General features: G+C 48.4%; 1 protein-coding gene across 3 annotated transcripts in view; it reads left to right on the top strand.

Moving 5' to 3' along the window:
- Positions 1–3,063: 3,063 nt before the first annotated feature.
- Positions 3,064–16,842, top strand: part of MYRIP (myosin VIIA and Rab interacting protein) — a 318,908-nt gene continuing 305,129 nt past the window's right edge. Inside the window, exon 1 of one of the 3 annotated variants that reach the window (XM_070051000.1) lies at positions 3,064–3,275. The gene's annotated coding sequence lies outside the window, so the exon portion shown is untranslated. Of the gene's footprint in view, positions 3,276–3,386; positions 3,700–16,842 lie in introns of those variants that run through there. The other 2 variants (XM_008260267.4, XM_070050999.1) reach the window with 2 other exon arrangements.

Below are 16,842 nucleotides of genomic sequence, written 5' to 3'. Positions count from 1 at the left end.
TTCTGTTAGAACTTGGTTTCTACCATTTATAACTGATTGTCCTTGTGATCTCATTAATAAGTTATATCTTATTCAATGGAAGAGTATACAGATGGAAGGAAAGAAGGAAGGGAAGGAAAGAGGGAAGCAGGTGGACAGGAAGGGGAGATGGAAAGAGGAAAGGAAGGGGAAACTCTCTTTGTAATGGGAGGGAGTAACTTCATGATGCACTGTTTAGGGAGAAGCCCTCCATGTGTTACAATCTACATTCTTTGTAATGATTCGTTGTGACTCTAGGATACATTATTGAGAGAGAGGAGAGAGAGAGAGAGAGAGAGAGAGAGAGAGAGAGAGAGAGAAACCCGAAGAGTTCAGCATGTTATAATTTGCATTCTTTGTAATTATACCTTGTGATTCTGATACATTGTTTAGGGAGAATCCCTCAATGTGTTACAATTTGCATTCTTTGTAATGATACCTTGTGATTCTATGATATATTGTTTAGGGAGAGAGGCCTCAGTGTGTTTCAGTTTGCATTTATTATTAATACAATGATGCAAACAGTATATGCCATTTTACAAAAGATGATTCTGTCCAGATGGACAGAATCTGCTTCTCCCTCCCTCATAGCAGTCGGCAGGTCTCAATGTGGCTGACTGACTGAACCCTGTTCACCTTGTGGTAAAATCTTGTTGAAAAGCTAGTTTTAAACAAGCATTTAATGTTTCCCTGGGAGAACTGAGTCTCTCCATTAAGAGGTTATTGATCTAACAAAACTAAACCAAGAAATGAGTAAAGGATACAAACATAGAGTTAAAATGAAAAGAAAATACCCTGGAGTCTTAAAGCAATGTAAAGATGTTCTCTTTTAAGATAAATGCAAGCCAAGCTCCTGAGGCCCCTTTTCACCTCTCAGACTGGCAGACTGGAAAGTTTGGATGGATGGAAGAGTGTGTTCATGGAATCGAGAGTGGAAGAGTACGTAAGTGTATCAGCATATTTAAAGTCAGGGAATTTAAACCATAGAATTGATTGTACAGATACTGCGAGGCTCAGAAGCTCCCAGGAAACAGCAAGGTCCCTGGAGATTAGCCACTGTGGGGTACCCTGTCATCTCCAGGCCAGAAGACAAAGTGCAAGATGTCGGTATAGTCATGGAGCTGGGCCCACAGGGATCCTGTCTTAGAGGACTTGGAACCACGCAGGAGGAGCGGTGGCTGCCCCAGACAACCCTTCTGTGGCCACTAACCACTCAGAGAGAGAAGAATGACAAATAGCCTGGTTTCTGCTCTCCTTCCAGGCTTCCACTGTCGACAGGGGAATCTGGTCAGTACAGACTGTAGAGTCAACCCCCTCCCCTTCCCCTGGTGAGAAAGCAAAGCAGGAAGGGTTAAGAATGGATCTGAAGCCAAACAGGCTTAGGATTCCAGAGAGGTGGTTTGTGTGGGTAAGCAGACCATCGCATATCTTGTGTGAGGTCATGAGGTAGCAGCTCTAGGAAGGACATTGGAGATTATCCAAATTATAAATGCCCGCAGCCTTTGACCTCATGACTCCAATACGAGGGGCTTATTCTTCAGTACACACTTCCACATATGCATAGTGACATATCCAAGCTACTCATCCCAGCAATATTCCTAACGACAGGTTGGAAACTAAGTGAGCACAGCTGGGGCCTGTTACATAAATTATGACATATCCTAGTCAATGGAAAACCATGTAGGTATAAAAGAAAAACATTCTGGCAATGATACAGAATGACTCCATGACAATATCTCGTCAAGAAAGAAGACCAAAAAAGACCAAGGTTAGAACATTGTGCATAGTTTGTATAACAGATGCTACCATTTTGTATAACAAAAGGTAAAACTGAAAACGTTAGACAAATACATTTATAGACATAGATTTTCTCTAGGAGGGAGAAATGTTTGGAATTCAGAGGCTGGGAGACAAGGGTGGGAAAGAGTCTTGTTAACTGTGTAGCCACATTTTAAGTATGAATGTTGATCAAGCGTAGATTTAAAAGAATTAAAATTGGATGTAAAATAGAAACAAACTTTCTTCTACTTTTCCCAGTTTGTGGATATTAAAATCCCTTTCGGGGAGGAAACAGATTTGTAGAGAAATGAACCCCCTTCTACCTTCCAAATTCCCTTTGGAAAGGTTCTGAGTGTTTGGTGCTGCAGCAAAAGAACCGCCCGCGGCTGCAGCGCACCTTGGCGCCGAGCGCCCTGCACCGACCCGGGGCTGCGGGACTGCGAAAGCGCCAGGGCAGGAGCTCCGCAAACGCCCTGTGCTCACCGAGTGACCACCCTGCCGCCAGGACGGACAGTGCCTTTCCACGGCGGACTCTGGGGGGCGGACGGGCAGCTGTCTCCGGAGGATTCCGGGCCCTGGGCAATGCAGCCACGGCCTGGATGGGATCCTTTCAAGTCCCAGCGATTCTTCCCGGACCGGAACTCCTGGCAGGAGCTGGACTGCGCTGCTCATCTGCAGCAGGCTCTGGGGTCCTTCTGCCAGCGCGGGCCTCGCCGCCCCGAGGGGCTTTGGGAGACTTGGGCGCGCTTTCCCCTGGACAGCAGCCTTTGCCCGCGCAAAGCCGGCAATTCGTGCTGAACGAGTGAGCGACGCTAGAGCAGTAGATTCATGGGAGAGTGACACGATCGGTACCCAGGGACTGTGCGGCGAGAAGGAGCCACGCGGGCTTCGGCACGACTCCAGGCAGGCCCGGATTCTCGTGGCTCCTCACCCGGCGCTCAGGGAGGGTCCAGGTCTCCAGGGCGCAGAGGCAGGGACAGGAACAGCCTCTGAGGTCGCACCCCGTGGCCCCGGGTCCGCCTCCCCAGCACTGCACTGCGCCGCGGGAGCGCGCAGCCCGGGTCCCGCCCCCTGCCGATGCGCCCCGCCCCTCCCGGCGCGTGTCGCCCCCGCGCCCGGGGAGCCCCGGAGGAGCGGACTGGGTCGGCGCCCCTGGTCCCGGCGCAGGCGCGGTCCTGAGCCGGGCGCTCCGCACGCGCCCCCGCCCCGGGCGCCTCTGATTGGCGGTCGGCGGGGCCAGCAGGTGTCGGCGGCGGCTGCTGCGGCCAGGCTGCCTGCGGCGCGGGCGCCTCCCTCGCAGCCGCTGCCGCCGCCGGCGCCGCCACGCTCCCGGCTCCCGCTGCGGCTGCGGTTCTGGCGCCCGAGTCCCCGCGGCGCTGCAGCCCAGCCTGGGCGCCCAGACCGACCCGCGCGTCGCGCTGCGGCAGGTGCCCTGGGCATCCCGAGACGCAGTGCCTGCTCCCGGCCGGCCACCCCGCGTGAGTACCATCTCCGTTGGCAGCTTTGCGCCGCTCTGTCCCTCTCACTCTGCCGCAACTTCAGGGGTGGGTGTTTGGAGGGGGTCTCCCGCCTCCCCAACCCGCGCATTCCTGATCCTGGATCCCCGGGCGCAGCCAGCCAGTCTGCCTTTGCGGAGCGGCGCGGGAGGCACTTGAACTTGCTCGGGGCTCGTGGCGGAGTCGGAGCCGCGCCTCTCCCCGGCGGACAGGGCGGGAGCTCGCCTCTGCGCTTCCCTCCGGCGCCGGCCACGTAGCCCTCGGGCTGCGGTTCACCGCGCACCGCCTCTGCCGTGGGCGCACCCGCGGCGGCGCCCGCAGCAGCCCGGCGCGGCGGACTGGACTCTGCGGACTATTGCTTTCTCTCAGATGGGGCGAACCAGGGACTCGCTGAAGGTCACCGCCGGTGCGCAGAGTTCGAGTAGGGGTCGAGGGGGGCGCGCTGTTGCGGGGCGAGGCGGCGGGGGTGTCCCTTGGCCTTCATCCCTTCCGACTCCTTATCCTCAAAGCTACCGGACTTGGAGGGGTGAGAAGCCGATCCCAGGGGGCTCTGTTGAGGTTTGGGGGTAACTGCGGGGGACCTTCCGGGTGAGCGTGGGGAAGCTTCCCTGCACCTGCGGCATTTGGAGCACCGCCCTCGCCCCCGCCCCCACCCCCACCCCAGCGCGCTTTCCATCACTTAATTCGCTGACATCTCGGCCAGGTGGGGGTATTTGCCAGTACCTGTCCTTAGATCTATGCTGTTCCTTCTCCTCCGCTCAGAGAAGCCCTGTCCCCGAGGAGAAGTACCCCTAGCGCGCACGCCACTTTGGGCCCAGGGACTTCGTAGGAGAAACAGGGATGCCCAGCCGCGCGGCAGGCTTTGCCAGCAGTGGCTCCCACCTGCTCCTGCTCCAGTCTGGCTTCCTTTCTGCCCGCCCCGCCCCCACCCCTTGATGTGAATTTGTTGATTGATCTGACGTCTTCCCAGCGGAGCGTGGGGGGTCAGTCCCGGGAGCTGTGAGTGCTGTCCAATGGGAATTACGTGCTCTAGAGCCTTTGAGGCGGCCTCTGGGGTCGTGGGCTGTTCTCGGCGCCGTGAGTCGCGGACAGGTTCGTCCCTCCCTTTCCTGACCTCGAAACTCCGCGATGAAATGAGCACTCACGTAGCTTTCGAATGACTGAGCCTCAACTTTCTCGTTTATAAAATGGAATATCCCTTGATTTTCAGTCTCCCCCAAGCACCTGGGGTTCAGAGGCTGTGGGAGACGTGAACGCACACTTGGGGTTACAAAGTAGGAGACTGGTCGAGGGATCTGGGGCTGTGGGTGGAAATGGAGGTGATTTAAAGACTCCTTCAGCAACGTCTGGGACCCTATTTGGAGATGCAAAAATCCTCTTGTCAGAGAAATGTAGTTTTGCTAAGACTTTGACAAATACCTTGGTAGGCCTTCCTGCTGGGGTTCCTGGCCTCACCTTGGGCAGCTGTCTGTCCTATTTACTTAACCTCTTTCATCTGTGGGTTGTCTTTGAGCCAGAAGCTGGGTGTGTGGGGCCGGAACCGCAGCTGGGGGTGAGTGGAGGCTGTGTGTGTGGCGGGGGGGGGGCCATCAAGGGGTTTCCGTGTGTCTCCGGGGAGATGGCTGGGATTTTCATTGTCGTTTGGGATTCCTTCCTCTGTGTGGTGGAGGAGGGGCTCCAGGATATATATATATATATATATATATTTTTTTTTTTTTTTTTTTTTTTTTTGAGAAAGTGAGGTGTTCGCCACAGTCAGCAACTTAAACCAGCAAGAGGCTAGACTGTGTGCTGTCTCCCTCCTCCCTGCCTCCAGGGACAGAAAGAAAGGTCATCTGTAGCCTTGGCCTTCACAGCGATTGATTCACATATGCCGGCTAAAAAGCACCTTAGAGAAAATGGGACATCTTCCCGCTTTGCCTTCCAGGTTATGAATTGTGTGTACCCAGCGTCTTGTCTCAAAGGTAAGGAAGAGAGTGATGCTAGAGCAGACCTTGGTGAATTTAACATATGGTGGAGTAAAACCCAGTGATAAAATGTGGTGCAGTTTGATCTGTGCACAAACCAAATGCAATTGTGTAACCAGTGCCGGCTTTGCAAGCTACAGGATTTCCAGTCTCTGTAACCTGTATAGGCTCAATTCCCCCTAGGCGAATCATCTCTCTTAGTTTCCCGAGGCAAATTTTATTTTTATTACTGTGATTCTGTAGTCTGTTACTTTGTTTCCCAAGCTAAAATGAGACTTTCTGATGATTGCTGCCATCCTTTTTAAATGGATGCAAACCAAGGTAGTTATACTTAAGCCAGGATAGAAAAATACAAGAATTTGGTCTTATGATCTGAGTGGGGAGTGAGTTGGTTGTCAAAACTCACAGAGGCATCTTCACACCTTTGGGTCATGTCTAACTCAGAAAAAAACAGTGCCCAAACTGATATATTGAGGCCAGTTTTTTCCCCCAAAAGCTTTCTCATTGAGTGAATTTAAACAATGTGAACATGAAATCATGTGACATCAAAATAGAAATGAAGACAGGCCGCATTCGCACTTGCAACACAACAAAAGGGAAATATTTTAAATATTTTTACATTCCTCAGTGCTAAAAATTGGTGAAGAATTGTTAGAATTTCCGAGGAGAGATTGATGAATTGTTGGTGCTGTTGCCACATGGTGGCGCCACGTTGGCTGGAGAATTGGAAAACCTACCACTCTTTCCCAAACCCTCAGAAAGGAATCCCAGAAATAAAATCCAACCTGTTTCCAAAAATGATTCCCAAAGACTGTTTTCCAGTATCTGACAGGAAGGCCCCCCTCTCTCACTGCCAACTCCCTGGATAGTCATTGATCCTGGCTCATTAGCACAGCTTGGGAATGGGGCAGGAGGGGTGGAGTTGAGACACTTTAGGCTTTCCCTCTGCAATATGGAGCTAAGGTGGCGTGTCCCTGAGGCTGTAAGCAGGGACAAGGGGGAGGCTGGCCTAGATGTGTTAAAATCTCCCATCAGAATCCTCCCAAAGGTTTCAGAGGCTATTGGCAGAGCCTTGTCCATGGTGGACATGAAAGTGTATGTAGACCTGGCTGTAGCTATACTGTTGGCCAAGCATCCCACAAGCTGGAGTGAGGTCACCAGGGGGCAGGTAGAAATACTGTGTCCAGGTGTGGAGAGGGCTAAGTGGACCTGTTCAGCATTCCCAGTGTGACTGAGATGCTGTTTAGAAGATGGCATTCATTTGGTGGCTTCTGTGCCTGCTCCCGTTGAGTGTCAAGTGTTTGCCATATGCTGGATGCTACGTAGTCTGCACAGTGGGGAGGTGGCGGCTTTCCCATCTTGCACATAAAGGAACTGAGCTTTGAAAATGAGGCGCTCTCTCTGAGTGTACACTGAGCGAGCCAGAGCCAGGATGGAGAGCCACAGTCGCTCAGATAGTTGCCTTAGCTGAGTTACTCAGCAGTGTGGGAAGAGCCTTGTCTTTTGTCCTTCCTGGCACCTAGGCTAGTACTTTGCATGCAGTAGCCACCGAGGTCTAAGTTTGAGATGGCTGGAAACAGAAAATTCTCTGGAAGGTGAGCAGGAAAGCATGCAGCACATGGCAAGAAGCTGAGGCCGAGTCTGTGGAACCTGTGACGTCAGCACTGAGTGTGTGCCCATCAGAACTTGTGGGCTTATTCCGTGTTTAAACTGTCAGGTAATGGAGGCCAGTCTTGAATATTTTTGTGGGTTTTTTTCCCCAAACTTTTTTTTTTTTACATGTGTTGATAACACATGTTGGTGATTATATATTTGGACAATTCATCTTTTTTTTAAAATTTTATTTATTTGAAAGAATTACAGAGAAAGGTAGAGACAGAGAGGTCTTCCATCTGCCGGCTCACTCTCCATCTGCCACGGCCGGAGCTTCCTCCAGGTCTCCCATGTGGGTGCAGGGGTCCAAGGACTTGGGCCATCTTCCACTGCCTTCCAAGGCCATAGCAGAGAGGTGGATCAGAAGAGGAGCAGTCGAGACTTAGAAATGGCTACCATATGGGATGCCAGTGCATCAGGCCAGGGCTTTAACTTGCTGCGCCACAGAGCTGGCCCCTGAACAATTTATCTTAACATAATATTCCTTGTTGTTTTGATATACCTGGGGTTAAACATTCCCCACTGATGGACAGTGAGTTGCCTCTGTCTTGGTATTTTTAAAAATACCATTGACAGTGTCCTTGATAAGATCTCATAGAAAGTACAAGAGTGTGTCGAGGGTTTATATCCCTAGATGATGAATAACTGGGCAGAAGGAATCTGTCACTTTGGCTCATTTTGCGGGTTGCTCTGGAAGCTTCCATGGAGCCCTAATTCCCACGTCTTCAGCCAAGGCTCGTGTTAATCAGATGCTGTAGTTAAGGTGAATCTGACAAACATGGAGGTGTTTCCCTGCCCTTCCACTTGGCATTCCCCCTAGAGATGATTTTTTTTTAAAGATTTATTTATTTATTTGAAAGGCAGAGTTAAAGAGAGGCAGAGATAATAATACAAAAGTTGCACTTTGTAAATTCACATTTATTAAATAAAAAAAAAAAGAGAGGCAGAGGCAGAGAGAGTGATGGAGAGGTCGGCCATCTGTGGGTTCAATCCCCAGATGGCCACAATGGCTGGAGCTGTGCTGATCTGCAGGCAGAAGCCAGGAGCTTCTTCTGGGTCTTTCACATGAGTGCAGGGACCCAAGGACTTGGGCCATCCTCTATTGCTTTCCCAGGCCATAGCAGAGAGCTTGATTCGAAGTGGAGCAGCAGGGTCTCGAACCGTCGCCCATATGGGATGCCGGCATGGTGTAGGCAGCAGCCTAACCCACTATACCATAGCACCAGCCCCAAGATGATCATTTTAATATATTTTGGTATTCCAGTTTTCTTTTCTATGCCTTGCTGGTTTTTATTGGAAAAGTTTTGTTCTTCACATTTAGGTCTTGTCTTATTATTTACACTTCTGTATTGTATGAGGCAGGAGTCTGTTTTCCATATTGGAAACCATTTATTTCTTTTTTCATTTAATGACTTTACAAATTGACACTCCTGTTTATGGCATCAGTAATCTCCCTATGCACCAGTCATGAGTTTCCAAGGCTATGGAAGCCCCTTGAGTTCTCCGACTCTTATCTTGTTTAGACAAGGTCATAGTCAAAGTGGAGGTTCTCTCCTCCCTTCAGAGAAAGGCACCTCCCTCTTTGAAGACCTGTTCTTTCCACTGGGATCTCACTCACAGAGATCTTTTTGCCAGAGTGTCTTGGCTTTCCATGCCTGAAATACTCTCATGGACTTTTCAGCCAGATCCGAGTGCCTTTAGGGCTGATTCTGAGGCCAGAGTGCTATTTAGGACATCCGCCATTCTATGAGTCTGCTGAGTATCTCACTTCCCATGTTGGATCACTCTCCCCTTTATTTATTCTATCGGTTAGTGTTAGCAGATACTAGACTTGTTTATGTGCTCCCTTTGACTCTTAGTCCTTTCATTATGATCAATTGTGAACTGAAATTGATCACTTGGAATAGTGAGATGGCATTTGCACATGCCACCTTGATGGGATTGAATTGGAATCCCCTGGTATGTTTCCAACTCTACCAATTGGGGCAAGTCAGCCCGAGCATGCCCCAAATTATACATCTCTTCCCTCTCTTATTCCCACTTTTATGTTTAACAGGGATCACATTTCAGTTAATTTTCAACACTTAAGAATAACTGTGTGATAATTACAGAATTAAACCAGTCATATTAAGTAGAACAGACAAAAAAAATACTATGAGGGATAATGTATTAAGTTGTCCATTAGCAGTCAGGGCTATGTTGATCAAGTCACCATTTCTCATAATGAATAGTTTGTTATTTTCTTTTTTTAAAAAATGATTTAATTATTTACTAGAAAGGCAGAGTTAGAGAGAAGGAGGGAGAGAGAGAGATAGAGGTATCTTCCATTCCTTGGTTCATTCCCCAGATGGCCACACAGCAAGGGTTGGGCCAGGCCAAAGCCAAGAGCTTCTTCTGGGTCTCCCACATGGGTGCAGGGGCCCAGGCATTTGGACCATCTTCTGCGGCTTTCCCAGGTGCATGAGCAGGGAACTGGATTGGAAATGGAGTGCCTGGGACTCAAACCAGCGCTCATATGGGATGCGGGTGCTTCAGGCAGTGCCTCAACCAGCTGCGCCACAATGCCAGGCCTGTTATTTTCTCAGTTGTTTTATTGCCATCTCTAGCTTACAAGGGGTCTTAAACATTTCATGGGATATGCACATTGTGGAAAACTAAGTGTAGGTGACCAGAATTCTTTGCACCAAAATAAGTTTATTTTTTAATTCCATATTCCATGAACTTTTTTTTTGAAGTACCCTGTTGTGAAAATTTCTGGTATATTTTTGGATTGGTTTCCTGATTCTGTTCTGTTCCTCTTTTTTCTTGATTCCTCAGCTACTATTTAATTTAATTATTAAAAGATTGATAATCTTCTCTCCTCATACTTAAGATTATCTTGGCTATTTATATTTCTTTCTTTCTTTCTTTCTTTTTAACAGGCAGAGTGGACAGTGAGAGAGAGAGAAAGGTCTTCCTTTGCTGTTGGTTCATCCTCCAATGGCTAAAGCGGCTGGCGCACCGCGCTGATCCGAAGCCAGGAGCCAGGTGCTTCTCCTGGTCTCCCATGCAGGTGCAGGACCCAAGCACTTGGGCTATCCTCCACTGCACTCCCGGGCCATAGCAGAGAGCTGGCCTGGAAGAGGGGCAACCGGGACAGAATCCGGCGCCCCGAGCAGGATTAGAACCCGGTGTGCCGGCGCCGCAGACAGAGGATTAGCCTATTGAGCCGCAGCGCCGGCCCCACATGATATCTTTAGATTAATTAGATGAGACTTTTTTTTGGTCATTTTACTACTGATCTGTCTGATTTGCAGGCATGATCTATCTCTATAAATCTTATTTTTGGCTCATTCTATAAAGCTTTATAATACAAGGGATCCTCAGGAAAGTCATGGAAAATGCATATTTTGAAAAAAAAATCCATGCATGTAGTTCAAGAATTTTTATCAAAATGAGCATATTGTAATTCCATGTTTTTTTTCCATGAACTTTTTGAAGCGCCTTGTCTTCTCCATGAAGATCTGGGACTTGTGTTAGTCACTTCACAGGTTTTTATTGTCATTGTCAATTTTTAATCCACAGCTCTATTGAGTTAAAACTTTAAATGGGTATGTTGTATGTGAAATTAATAATTCACTGTATTTTAGTAAATTCACAGGATTTTAGAAATCAATTTTAGGAAAATATAATTTTAGGACATTTCTGTCTTCTGCAAAAGAAATCCTGTACCTGTTGGCCGTCTCTTGCCAGCTTTATCCCACCCCAATCTATTCCCAGCACTTGGCAGCTGCCAGTCTACTTCCTGTCCATGTTAAGTTTCCCCAGTTTGGGTGCATCCTGGACCTTCATATACTTGTGATTATATAATAATATGTATGCCATTTAGTGTCTGGCTGCTTTCACTTGGCATGATGTTTGCAAGGTGCATCTGTGTTGTAATATCATCGTTTCATTCTTGTTTTATTGATATATTCCAACCTATGTTTCTACCACATTCTACTTACCCATTCATGAGTTGCTTACAGATTTTTTTTTGACCTTTTAAATGGGACCTTTCTTTCTCCAATTACATTTTTTTTTTTAAATTGGTTATTACCAGTGTGTGGTAATAGGGCTGGATTTTGCACATTAATGTTCTAGGTGGCATCTTTGTTGGCTTGTAGGATGTTCTATAGAAGACCACGTACATTGCAGATAATGGTGATGTTGTCTCTTCTCATTTAATATCTGTCTTGTTGGCATGTGCTGCCTCGGCTTTCTGGCATAATGCTGAGTGATCATGGTGATGGGGATCTCCACTCTGGCGTCTGATAGAATGCTTTACATATTTATTTTTAAAATGTTATTTAAGGTATACTCATTTCATGTATTTCATATGTACAGTTTTAGGAACATAGTTGTAATTCCCATCCTACCCTCCCTCCTGCCAACTCTCCCTGCCTTCTTCCTCCTCCCTCTCCTATTACCACTTTTAATTTTTACATAGATTTATTTTCAGTTCACTTTAAGAATGCTTTCAAATATTCTCCAATAATATGATGGTTGCTTTAGGTTGGGAGTAAATATTCTCTAACTTTTTAAAAAAAATTCCATACCTTTGGTATTCTGATAGTATTTTTTTTAAGATTTAATTATTTGATAGGCAGAGTTACAGACAGAGGGATATATATAGAAGCCTTCCACCTGCTGCTTCACTTCCCAAATGGCCGCAACAATTGGGGCTGGGCTAATTCGAAGCCAGGAGCCAGGAGCTTCTTCTGGGTCTCCCACATGGGTGCAGGGGCCCATGCACTTGGGTTATCTTCCACTGCTATTCCAGGGCATTAACAGGGACCTGGATTGGAAGAGAAGCAGCCAGGACATAACCCACCACCATATGGAATACCAGTGTGACAGGAGGAGGCTTAACCTACTTCGCCATGGCACTGGCCCCTGGTCTTTGGTTCTTAAATTATACTTGTGTTAAATTTCATCAAACTCCTTTCCTGTATCTCCTGTAGTCTGTTAAAGTTGAATTATCATTGGATATAATGTCAACCGATTTTGAGTTTTCCTTCCAAAGTTGGTATTATGAGAACATGCTGTGCAGCATTATAAATTAACATTGCATTTGCTTTTTCAGATTATCCTGACACCCAGCCCTGAGAGTGACTTCTGTCGCTCCCTGTCTTCGTGGAGGAACGACACAAGACCCTGCGCTGTTCTTTCGTCTGCTCGGCCCTCCCCGGGTTTGCTGCTGGTTCTTCCCGGGTTGGCTACTGTCCCTTCCACCTCCGTGGAAGGGCGGTTCCCCCTGCCACATTCCCCACTTCCACGGGGGAGTGGCACACCGCCAGCTGGCTCTCTCGGGGGCTGCACAGGTGTTCCCCTTAGATGTTCCCCTTAGATGTTCCTGGTGCATGTTGTCTCTCTCCTCCTTTATAGTCCTCTTCCGCCAATCCCAACTCTGCTACCCACATGCCGAGTACGCTGCTCTCCTCCAATCAGGAGCAAGTCCTACAGTTTATTGGTTGAACTGGAGGCAGCTGTGTAGAAGCTGTTTCCCTTCTCAGCGCCATATTGTGGGAGAGCAGATGTATAGAATAAGTCTTAATTCCAGTAACTTAGTCTAGTCCGAGTTGCTCCCCACAGATCTCCCTTTCTTTTTATTTTTGGCGTTGATATGCGCCTGTCTTTGGTGCCCCGCAGCACACACTCTGCTCTGCTTGCTAGAGTTGCCCACAGGTGCTTACAAGCCCTATCAATCAGGCAAACCGAATCTGGGTCCTCTCTTCGCCATGTTGTGAGGTTTCTAGGCGCTGATGTGTGCCTGTGTTCAGTGCCCTGCAGCGCATGCTCTTCCCTGCTAGAACTGCCTGCAGGTGCTTACAAGCCCTAACAATCAGGCAAACCGAATCCAAGCCTTCTCATTGCCGTATTGTGGGGAGACTTATTGGTGTTAATTCGTGCCTGTCTTCGGTGACCTGCGGCGCATAAGCTGCTAGCCGCCCGCAGGTGCTTATCATCCTAATCAGGCAGACCGAATCCAAGCTCTCTCATTGGTGTGTTGTGGGGAGGCCTTTCTCTATTTCTCTATCTCCGGGCATTCCTATTTCTCCTATTTTACTTCTATCTACCAGCATTCCTATTTCTCTCATTTTACTTCTAAACTTCTGTTTCTCTTATCCCTGCGGCTTCCCGGCGCCCGCCCCGAGGCTGCTTCTCGGCACCTCGCCCCGTGGCAGCTTCACGGCTCTGCGCGGCTTCCCGGCGCCTCGCCCCGCCGGCGGGTTCCCGGCTCTGCGCGCACGCTCCGCGGTCTCCACGCACTTCGCGCCCGCACCACGGCCTCGCGCCAGCCCCGCGTTAGCCCCGCGTTCCCTATCTATTCATGCCCCGTGCTCTCTGCTCTCTCTGGGCAGCTTCCGCGAATGTTTCCGCCACCACCGGCATTCAGTCCAAGTTCCCTGGACTAACCTGGCGAATTCCAACCTGGCGGCCCACGTCTCTGCCTCTGGTTCCAGATTTTCGCCTTTTGCTCCCCGGGCTGACTTGAAGAATTCCAAGCTGGCTTAAGTCTTCGCCTCGGCCTGCACTCGCGGCTTCATCCTCCCTAACATTTTTTCTCTACCCGGTATGTTTCCCTAAGTTTTCTTCCAACAATATTCCTCCCTCATTTCTCCTGGCCTCTCCCCACAGTCCCTATCCAAGTCTAAGTTTCTTATAGGTTTCACTTTCACTTTCAACCTGCAGTCCGTATCTGAGTCTAAGTTTCTTCTTGCTTTCACTTTAAATCCTAACTTCTTTCCCACAGTCCGTATCCAAGTCCAAGCCTCCTCCAGGTTTCACTTTCGCTTTCGACCTTAGAGATTTCTCCCAGCTTCCCCCCGTAGTCCATATCCGAGTCTATGCCTAGACTTTCGATAGCTTCTTCCGGCACCTTTTCCATCCGGCTTTCCCCTAGGCTCTTTGTTAGTCTCTCTCTCCGGTATTTTCCCACTTCTTCCCATTTCTTTCCTCCTAAGTTTCCTATCCGAGTCACGGCACCATTATGTCGCTCCCCCTCTTCATGGAGGAACGACACTAAACCCTGCCTAGGCTTCATATCCGAGTCACGGCACCATTATGTCGCTCCCCCTCTTCATGGAGGAACGACACAGGACCCTGCGCTGTTCTTTTGTCTGCTCGGCCCTCCCCGGGTTTGCTGCTGGTTCTTCCCGGGTTGGCTACCGACCCTTCCACCTCCGTGGAAGGGCGGTTTCCCCTGCCACATTCCCCACTTCCGCGGGGGAGCGGCACACCGCCAGCCGGCTCTCTCGGGGGCTGCACAGGTGTTCCCCTTAGATGTTCCCCTTAGATGTTCCTGGTGCATGTTGTCTCTCTCCTCCTTTATAGTCCTCTTCCGCCAATCCCAACTCTGCTACCCACATGCCGAGTACGCTGCTCTCCTCCAATCAGGAGCAAGTCCTACAGTTTATTGGTTGAACTGGAGGCAGCTGTGTAGAAGCTGTTTCCCTTCTCAGCGCCATATTGTGGCAGAGCAGATGCATAGAATAAGTCTTAATTCCAGTAACTTAGTCTAGTCCGAGTTGCTCCCCACAACTTCCTTTTGTAGAGAGACCTTTTCCCTTCTCCCACTGAAGTATCAGTAGCTTGAAGAAAAATCAGGCTGGTTGGAGCATCACATGAGCGCCTTTACTAATTATCTACTTTGGCCGGTGCCGCGGCTCACTAGGCTAATCCTCTGCCTGCGGCACTGGCACACCGGGTTCTAGTCCCAGTCGGGGCGCTGGATTCTGTCCCAGTTGCTCCTCTTCCAGGCCAGCTCTCTGCTGTGGCCCGGGAGTGCAGTGGAGGATGGCCCAGGAGACCAGGAGAAACACCTGGCTCCTGGCTGCGGTGCACCGGCCACTGGGGGGTGAACCAATGGAAAAGGAAGACCTTTCTCTCTGTCTCCCTCTCACTGTCTAACTCTGCCTGTCAAAAAAAAAAAAAAAGTATCTACTTCTATTAGTTCTCATGTTGATGTTTTAAGCCAACCCCGGTGGGTTTTGCCTACCGAAGCATTATTTTTCTTCATGGCTCAGTGGCTCTCTGACTCTCTAGGACTTTATTGGACATCATAGTGAAGTCCACTGCAGAACAGAATTGCAAATCTTGCAGAAGATGGAGGGCTGCGTGGGGCTTGGTCAAACTGGGTTGACAATCTGTGGGAAGCACTTGCTTGCTGTGGAACAAGTGGGCTACAGGCAACCTTGACCTTGATTAAGGACTCAAGAAACAGGAACTGAGCGAGGATGTCCCAAATGCTGCAGAGGGGAATGAGTTGAGTGACCAGATAGAGAGAGGGTCTTCTGATGCCCACCCTCAGAGAACTTGGTACAAAAATGATGCTGTCTTTGAGCTTGTCAAAAATGTCACGTGCTCATTGAGGGATCTAAGGTTCTTCTAGGGAAATTAGACCCTAAATATGAAAGCTTAATTCACTCTAGGATAGCACTTTCCAATAGAAGTATACTTCTCAGATCACATGTAGTTTAAACTCTTCTAGTAGGTGAATTTAAAAAGTAGCAAAAAAGTGGGACTAATCATAATAGTATGTTTAATCCAATCATCAAGTTTTTGGATACATTTCAAGATATAAATGTCATTATTTTCATCCTCCTAATAATCTGCTTAATTCATATGCCACAGTTGATTCAACAAAACCATTCTTTTAAGACATTACACACACTTCATCTTTATATACATCATATTTTCTTAGGACCAAGTACATTGTCACAATCCATACATTTTTCTTTATATATAAATATACACACACATATATATTGTACATACATACATGCATGCATGCATGCATATCCAAATTACCCTCCAGGAAAGTTAATAAATTGATTTTGTCATTAGCAGTGTGTGAATGTCCCAGATCCCCATGCCTTGCCCTGGATAACTGCGATTATTCATCAACATTGCCAATTTCTTCAGCAAAAGAAATATCCCAGAATCTTGCCTTTTTATTTCACTGTTCTTCTTGTTTTTAATTTTATTTATTTGGAAATCAGAGAGGGAGGGAGGGAAGGAGAAAGGGAAGAATCTGCCATCTGCTGATTTGCACCCCAAGTGCTAACAACAGCTGGGGCTGGACTGGGCAGAAAGCCAGCAGCCTGGAATTCCACCTGGGTCACCCCCAGCGGGTAGCAGGGACCTAAGCTCTTGGGCCCCATCAGCTGCCTCCAGGGTACGTTAACAGGAAGCTGGCTCAGAAGAGAGGCTGTCCTTGATCCCTGGCACAGCGGTATAGGATGTGGGTGCCCTAAGAAGCAGCTTAAACCATTGTACTGCAACTTTCACTTTTCCTTACTGATGAGGCGGAATATATCTGCATATTTATGGCTCTTCTTCACTATAGAGTTGTGCACAGGGCTTGTCTTATTTCTTGCACATTATGCAACTTGCATTTATCCCTCATACATCATGTTCGTATTTCTAACTGTTGAATTTGTTCCATTACATGAAAATACCTTACTTTATTGATCTGTTCTTTTATAATGGACTTTGGATTGTGTCTGGGATTTTTTTTTTAACTTTTAAATAGATGCATTCAATACATACCTTTGAAATGTATTTGTGGGACAGATGCTGTGGCGCAGTGGGTTAACGCCTTGGCCTGAAGCGCTGGCATCCCATATGGGTGCTGGTTCTAGTCCTGGCTGCTCCTCTTCTGATCCAGCTCTCTGCTGTGGCCTGGGATGGCCCAAGTCCCTGGGCCCCTGCACCCACGTGGGAGACCTGGAAGAAGCTCCTGGCTCTTGGCTTCGGATTAGCGTAGCTCCGGCCATTGCAGCCATCTGGGGAGTGAACCAGCGGTTGGAAGACCTCTCTCTCTCTCTCTGTCTCTACCTCTCTCTGTAACTCTTTCAAATAAATAAAATCTTAATAGTTAAAAAAAGAAATGTATTTGTGCACAT

The sequence above is a fragment of the Oryctolagus cuniculus genome, chromosome 10 (assembly GCF_964237555.1).
Source record: "Oryctolagus cuniculus chromosome 10, mOryCun1.1, whole genome shotgun sequence".
In the NCBI taxonomy this organism is placed as follows: domain Eukaryota; kingdom Metazoa; phylum Chordata; class Mammalia; order Lagomorpha; family Leporidae; genus Oryctolagus; species Oryctolagus cuniculus.
Note: the sequence above shows the minus strand (reverse complement) of the source record. Positions and strands in the feature narration are given on the sequence as shown.